The sequence below is a fragment of the Lepidothrix coronata genome, unplaced genomic scaffold (assembly GCF_001604755.1).
Source record: "Lepidothrix coronata isolate B3197 unplaced genomic scaffold, Lepidothrix_coronata-1.0 Scaffold85, whole genome shotgun sequence".
Classification (NCBI taxonomy): Eukaryota; Metazoa; Chordata; class Aves; order Passeriformes; family Pipridae; genus Lepidothrix; species Lepidothrix coronata.
The window spans coordinates 2,545,665-2,553,428 of record NW_016690265.1 but is presented as its reverse complement, the minus strand read 5'-3'; the positions used below and the strand labels follow the sequence as shown (position 1 = coordinate 2,553,428).

At 48.3% G+C, this 7,764-nt stretch overlaps 1 long non-coding RNA gene across 2 annotated transcripts; it reads left to right on the top strand.

Annotated features, from left to right (window-relative positions):
• Positions 1-2,837, top strand: LOC108500137. 2 transcript variants are annotated; one of them, XR_001875764.1, is made up of 3 exons: positions 1-117; positions 1,217-1,329; positions 2,675-2,837. It is a non-coding gene; the product is annotated as an uncharacterized LOC108500137 (long non-coding RNA). The 2 variants fall into 2 exon arrangements; XR_001875763.1 differs by having other exon boundaries at positions 2,538-2,837.
• Positions 2,838-7,764: the final 4,927 nt, after the last annotated feature.

Genomic DNA, 7,764 nt, shown 5'->3' with positions numbered 1-7,764 from the left:
AGAAAGCAAATGCACACAGACCTCCAGTGGCCCTCCTGAGTACTACACGGCACTGTCACTGCCACCCTAGGGACGGAGACCTCGCCTGGGGCATCTCTTCTTGCCCTGCTACTGCAAGTGGGTGAACAAGAGCTCATGCACAAAGTGAGGGGTCCTGTAGGAAAGCAAAGAAGTATGGAAGAGATACTCTTCCCCTCCCCGCTTCACTGGCCAGTGCCTCAAGGCTGAGGCTGCAGGTTGTGCTTCAGGTCTGGGCAAGGAAGACAGTGAGTGCACTGCCTGTGCAGTGAAGCACTGCGTGTGTGCCACTGCCCCGTGGCACTGCTGTGCTGCCTTTCCTGTGCTCAGTCTGACTTTTGGGGCCCAGAGCCTGCAGCTGGTGTAGGAGGGTGCTGTAGCCACAGAAAAACCTACACAGTCCTAACGTGAGTCTGGGACCTGGTGTGGGCTCAGCTCAGCTGCTTACAGTCCCCACTGAGCTTTAGAGCAGGTGAAACACTCAGGGGTTTTATTTCCCGGACTTGACCATGTGCTTTCTTACACTGAGGGACCAACACTCAGGAAGGCTCAGTGGCAAACATACTGAAGGGCCAGAAAAGGTCTGCCCTAAGGATTTTTACAGTGCATCACCGGGACAAGATCCACACGTAACCTACTGCCCATAGAAAGGGTACAGTATGGAAACTCTGTGTCTCCCTCCCTTTCTGCCCTCCCTCTTTGAGACACACAAAGGCTTTCCTGTGCCATCCTCCTCCTGGTGTTCTCATCCAGACAGGCACAAGGCTTGTAATCATCAGCTTCATGTGATCTCATCAAAACCAGCACTTCTTCATGCATCTCTATTGTAAATACCTCCATAAGGAATGGTTACTCATTTACAAGGTAGTGCTCTACATGCCAGTCTGCAGATCCTGGGAGAAAAAAAATGTAGCAAAATAAAACTCTAGGGTTTGGTAGTGATTTCCCAGATTTAACAGTGATTTAACCAGGGAATTAAGTTTGATGCTTTTTTCTTTTGTGACCCCTTTCTACCACATGGGAAAGCGTTTTTTACTTAGCATATTTTCTTAGCCCCAGTCTCCTCCATGGTTTTTTCTGACTTTCCTGATGTCCATCACCTTCCTGCCATGCCCTCTGCAAGAGGCAGAGTCATCTCAAAATTCAGCACAAATTATTTAGATACCAAGGAGGTATCTTGTGTGGCTTCAACAAACAGGTTTTATAAGGGAAAAACCAAGAGCAGTGCTGAACACAAAAGGGAAGATCAGAGGATTTGAGTTCAAGGCTTAGTGTCTAATTTCAACACATCCAAGTGAGGATTGAAGCCTGGTAAGAGAAACCTCCTTCCTGCTGTTCCCCATCCACCCGCTGGTGCTCCCTGGGGAATTGCTGCTGACTGCTTCAAAATTCAATTTCTGCACTAGCAGCAGCACGTTGGGCCTGGCAGTAATTGCTGTGCCAGACAACTGGCTGCTCATCACTGTCTGCATGCTGGGGGGCCGGAGTGGCTAGGAGGTGGTGCTGGGGCAATGCCATCACTCATAGGGCTGCAAGAAGCCCCTTGCTTTTGGGTCAGCACCCCCCTGCACTCAGCTGTGCCTCCACGAGTGGCACACCAAGGCTCAGGACTCGGTTCCTTGCTCTGAAGCATGGTGGTTTTGCTGAGAGTGGAGCCTTGAAGCAGCAGCACTGAGCCCACTGCCTTCCTTATCCCATCTCTTCCCATCCTACCTGGTCTCTGCTGCATCCTCCCAGTATACACTGGCATACCCAACCTAATGGGAAAGCTTTTGGTGGTCCACAGGGTCCCTTGCTGATGCTCACCCTCTGCTGCTCCCTGACTACCCTGTGCTATTTCCAGCACATCTCTAGAAAATAGCTCACTCCCCCCAGCACAACTGGCTCTCTACAGCGGGGAGCAAACCTCAGCAGTTTACCAGAGGGATTCTGATTCTTATTTTAGTCTCCTATTTTAGCCTTCTTTTTCTTTTTATATTTGTTAACTTAATCCCTTTTACAGCTCTGGTAGCAAGATGCTGCCAGTGCAGCATTGCAGTGCCCACAGCCCCACTCCCTGCAACCTGATTCCTCATCTTTCCCCCATGAGCCTCCTTTAATTTGGGCAATAAAAGATGCTCTAAGCTAAGCAGCTGCTTTTTATTACTATTATTATTTTTAAAGCTGCAAATATCACCCTCTCTTCAACTGCAGCAGAGAAGGTGAAATGGCAAATGTGAGGTTTGGGCATGCCTGGTCCAGGGTGGCAGCAGTGGTGTTGTTTGGGACTGAAAACTGCAGAGTCCTAATATAAATCAAAACTGTGGGTTATATCCATTGCCTTGCATGTTGCTCCATCTCCATATCCCTCATTGCAAATGGCCCTTCCCAAGACCATGCTTTGCCATGAGATCTGCCTTGAATCTGTTGTGTGTGGAAATCTGGTCACCAGAAAATCTGTGTCTAACATCTGTGGGTCATCTCAGTTTCAGTGGATGGGAAGAGGGTGGTATGCTGTGGTCACATGAGTCTCTTTTCAGTTGTTTTAGCACATCAACGCGCTGGTACAATCAACCCAGATGACATCTGTTATTCCTGCAATGCCAGCTATGTATCATCTTGACTCATTTTCTATTAGATCCAGCTGTTCTGGCTGATATGCTATTGACCTTTTCAGCTGGTTCAGCACTTGGCTACCAGGAGGTCATTGGATGCCACTTTGAAACGGGCTCAATGCTTACAGTTATTCTGCTGGGGTGAGGAGGAATTTCATCCACCTGTTTTGAGCACGAGCACCTTGAAAAGTCAGCTGGCCCCTGCCTCCAACATGAGGTCACTGCCATATCTGCAGGCTTCAGGAAGCATCAATAAATCACTCTGGCCCTGAAGTTTCAGTAGTCTGTGTAGTCTGGAAAGCGCAGCTCAGCAGCTCATGCCCCCCCTCTTGGGAACCACAGGTTCATATCGCAGCAGGACCAGGTCCTGACTTCAGCTTTGTTAGGTAGAAGGAGATGCCATAGAGATACGTGTACTAAAAATACCTATTAAATATCATGTAGCAGCCCTGCTCCTTGGGAAAGCATGGCCGGGGCTTAGGAAAGGGGAGAGGACAAAAAGGCAGGGTGAGGGACTGACCAATACACATTATTGCAATACAGGAGATGGGAACTAAGCAGAGCATGAAATGTTGGGATGCAACATTTCACAGAGTGATTTGCTCTTGTGGGCAGTGATTTCCCAATCACTGTAACTTTAGAAAGAAAGTAACTTTATCTTTTAATTTTGTCCATCTCTTTGCCCATGTTCAACCCCTAAACCAGCAATTCTGGCTGAAATAAGGCTAGAAGTTATGCAGACTTCCTTTGCCAAGTAAGGAACAAGTATTTCCATACTACTCCTGGTCAAAGTCAGTCTCATCTTTCATTAAAAACCTTTGGAGATGGGGAGTCTGCAGCTTTTTTCAGTAACTTAATCTCCAGTTTTATTGTCTGGTGTTTAAATATTTTTCTAGTTACTTGTCATGTCTAACTTGAGTCACTTTTGCTGGATATTACTCCAATTACATCTTTTCCTTCTGTCAGGAGCTGAGGGACAACAACCGACCACCTCCAGCTTTACAGCAACATTTTATATGTTGGAAGATTATTATCTTTTGGCATTTTAGCCTCCTTTTCTAGACTAAACAAGGTAAATTCCTTCAACTTTAGCCACAAACCTTCTTTTAATTTAGAGCATAAGACTAGGCTGACGAGCTTAGGTTAAGACTGAGGAAAAAGTCCCTCTCCTCATCACTGTAGTTGTGCTGGCAAAATCATCAAAGCAGATGCAGCTACATCCATGATGTGGCCTTTTGTTTGGTGCTTTTGTAGTCACAGCATAGAGAGGCTGAGTCAGCACAGCCCTTCTGCAGGAGTTTCTAGCCAAGACTAATCTGAAACCTCAACCTCTTTTTGAAACCACTGTGATTTGCAGTGTATTCCTGCCTTGGTTCCCAGTGGCATTGCCATGGCCCATCTTCTCCAGGAGGCTTCCCAGGAGAGGGCACAACCTGCATCTTTGCCTTTTAGCTTCCTTGTGGTTTTAGCTGCTTCTGGTGCTGTGCACAGGGAAGAAAGTGGAGCACAATATGTCCTGCAAGGCTTTTGCTTGGTCTTTGCTCAGTGCAAAATCCTGTGCAACGTTCCTGGAACAAGGCAGCCTGGGCTGGTGGTGCATCTTTCTGGAGGATCATGCCTGGACACCCTTTTCTTCCCCCTCCTGTAGGGAGAAGATGGAAATCTGCTCTCCTTGGGTTTCCCACAGGTTTCCTTTCCTCTCTTCAGGTGGGAGTTTATGTAACTGGTGTGCTGTCACAGAAGGCCACCTGGGCCATCCTTCACCTGGGAAAGTGAGGGGTAGAGTACGACAAAAGGCAAGACAGACTCCAGACAGCACATCCATACCATGGTGAGGTTTGGTTTCCTTATGGTTGGGTCTATACTAAATCCCCCCTGGGTCCCCAGTGATGAGGATAAGTTTTGAAAACTTCATTTCTGCATTTGATAATTCCCCTCACGTCTCAGAGGCCCCAAGGGGAATCTGCATCCTGCTCAGGGACTTCCCTCCATGACTCGTGGAAGGCATAAGGTTGTTTGTGGGCTGGAAGGACACGCTGGGAACAGCACGTTTAGCTTGTTTTGCTATCTCAGTGGGACTGATTGTAGGGAACAGCTGGTCCGGCCAGGAGAGAAGTGCGATAGCGAGATGCCAGATGAGTAAGACTGAACAGAGCAAGTCCCAACTTGCCTGTCCCTTCCAGCAGATCAAACCAAAATTGACCCCAAGCAAGTCACTCAAGATTAGAGGCAAATGAAAGTCAATGCCTTAATTTTCAAAAGGCACCTGACCCCACAGGAAAGGACCTGTTCGAAGTACCCAGAACCCTGACTCACTTGTGCCCTGCCCTGATGCTCAGAGACTCCCAGGGTTTTTTTACTGTATTGCTAATAATGCCCAGTTTTTCTACCAGAGGCAATCCCTGTTGTAAATCATGGCTGTAAATCCTTGTCAAAATCATGATGGGTACAGGTCCTACAGCTTGCTCCAGGGACATCCACCTCCTCACCCCAGAGGCCTGTGGCCATTGTAGGGGACACACCAAGTCTGCTGGTGCTTCTCACCTCAAGGCACTTTGCAAACCTTTGCCTCTCCTCCTAAGCCAATCTTGGCTCACTATGTGTGGGAGAGCAAGCTGTCAGCCGCTGAAACCTTTTGCCAGAGTTTAATCCCTGGTTGAGACTAGGGATGATATGTGCTGGGACTACGTAAGAGCTTTGGTCTGAATTTAGAGGTTTAGCATTAAGTATTTGGTTTGCTCATGGTGCTCAACGTCAGGAGAGAGATGAGATCCACCCCCCAGACCCAACTGCCTCAGCAGTGGGGAGAAGCTCTGCAGGAGAGGATATGAACACAGCCATTATCTCACTCTCCCAGTAACATTCAGATAGAGAAGAGTTTTCTCTTTAAGCAAATGAAGACAGTATAGTGTTATAGTGTTGTTGCCCGAACAGAGGAAGGTGATGCCGTTTCATAGCTTTCCTGGTGTCCAGCTGCTCTGTATGAGTAGAATCTGCCCTAGGCCCCCTGTCACAGCCCCTAAATCCCCTAGAGATGGTCCAGTGCCCACAGAGAACCCTAAATGGTGCTCTGTGCCTCTCCATGGGCTGCTGAAGGGGGCCCCATGCTGGCTCTGCTTTGCAAAACCAGCAGCAGACTCAGACCCTGGTGTAGGTAGGCAGCGTCTGGTGGGGACACTTGCATCCAGACTCCAAGATGTCATTGCTGGGGACTGGAGCAGGTACAGTTGCTCTGACTGTTGACTGTTAATATGACTGTTTGGGTTAAACAGGCAATTACACAACTGGGCTTGGGGTAGCCCTTGTTTTAGCTGTACACACTACAGCCCTCCCTGCCAAACAATGTCTGGCCCCCAAGTGCGTGTAACCAGAGCTCAGCAGAGTGTGGTTTTCTTTCCCTGTGAAATTTGCCGGGGTATCAAAGAAAAGAATAATAAATCTGTCATGAGTTGCCATGAAAAGACACAATCACAGAAGCATTTTTCCAGCTGTAAACCCGAAGAAAGATTCCAGTGAGTGCGACTGAAGTGTTTCACTTCCATTTCAAGAATGCGGTGACTGCCCGTCACCCTGCTCCAGCTGCAAAACAATACGTGTTCAACGACCTCAAGTGCGGTTCAAAAAAATACTTTTCCAACTCGCAAAATTACTTGAAGCCAACTTTTTTTTTTTTTCACCAGAACACAATGTTTTTAGGTCATCTGATCAATTTTTAATTTTCCCATGAATCTCGTTAGCCCAGCAGCAATCCAATAAACTCCAAAGGGTAGCTGGGCTCTGCCATTTCTATGAGCACTGGAGGAATAAATGCGGCATGTGGAGTGATTTATGCAAGTTCACTTGTGTTTCCCAGTTGTGTCTGCAGTTCCCCTGCAGCTTTGACACTCTTCAGGAATCTTCTTGCTTCTTGCCCTACAGCTGCGCTCCTGAATGGGCTATCTGGGTCTCCCGTCTGTGCTGCTGTCTCCCAGCCCACCCACACCAAATCAACCTGTCACTGTGATGACAGTGGGAAAAGGAGACAGGAGTGGGACTGAGAAGGGTGTATGTCAGCCCACCCGCCTTTCTGGCAGTGTGGGACCAACACCTCCACTAGCCCTCTGTGACTATGGCAGTGAAAGGAGGAGACATCAGAGGAGGACACCAAGGCTGGGGGAAGCAGTGGCACAGAGGGTTTAGGAGCTAGTGGCATTTGGAAGTTTATTTCGTAAAGATGCATTTTGGAGGGAGGATTTCACCTCTATGCATGAGGAGATATCTGGTCAGGGAACGAGATGGAGGCAGGCATTTTGTTATTAGGCATCTGAGAGGATCATGGATTTCTGATGAGCTCTGAGACAAGCAGAGGTTCTCCTGGGCCTGAGATGTGAAGTCAAGTGTGGGATGAAATCAGTTCCTGGGATGAGATAATATTTAGTATTATTGAACAGAAATAAAGAAAAAGAGAAAAAGCAGGGAGGGAAACTGCACATAGCAGTCAGGCCTTGTGTCCTGCTGAGCCCAGGAGTCAAGGAAAGAGTCCCAGATGGGGACTCTCTCCCTCAAGGCAGACAGGCACAGTGATTGAGCCAAGGCAACTGGAGAGCAGAGATCCCAACTAGATCCCTGCAAAGGTATTCCTGCTGCTCCTTCAATCTCTAATTGTTGTTAAGGACATACTTAATGACTCAAGTTATGCTGTTTGTGGGGAGTCATTGTCCTTAAGAAAAAAAGCCAAGTGGAGCTGAGATCCCAGCAGTACTTATAAGTTCCTCCTGGATGCTAAACTCTTCGGGGATGACAAATTCCCTGCACTATTTGCATGTGCTGCATCTCTAAAGCACATGGTACAGCACAAGCCTCCTTTTCCTCTGGGGTCTCTGCGACTGCAGCAGGAATATGTAGCTCTGGTGTGGCCTCATGGGACCCGGCATGTCTGTGGACTCCTCTCCAAAACATCAGGAGCTGTCAGCTTTTCCACACAGCCTTCAGCCTGGTTGCAATTCTCCCCAAGGCTCACTGGGCAGGGATGGCTCCAAAGCCCCCCATCACTTTCTGTGTTGTCTGGGGGATTGAGTGATGGCCTCAAGGGTTAACAGCCACTGCCAGCTGTGGCTCCCCAGCAGGGACAGAGAGGGCCCAGGGGCACCCTGCCAGGAGGTAATGCTGTTTG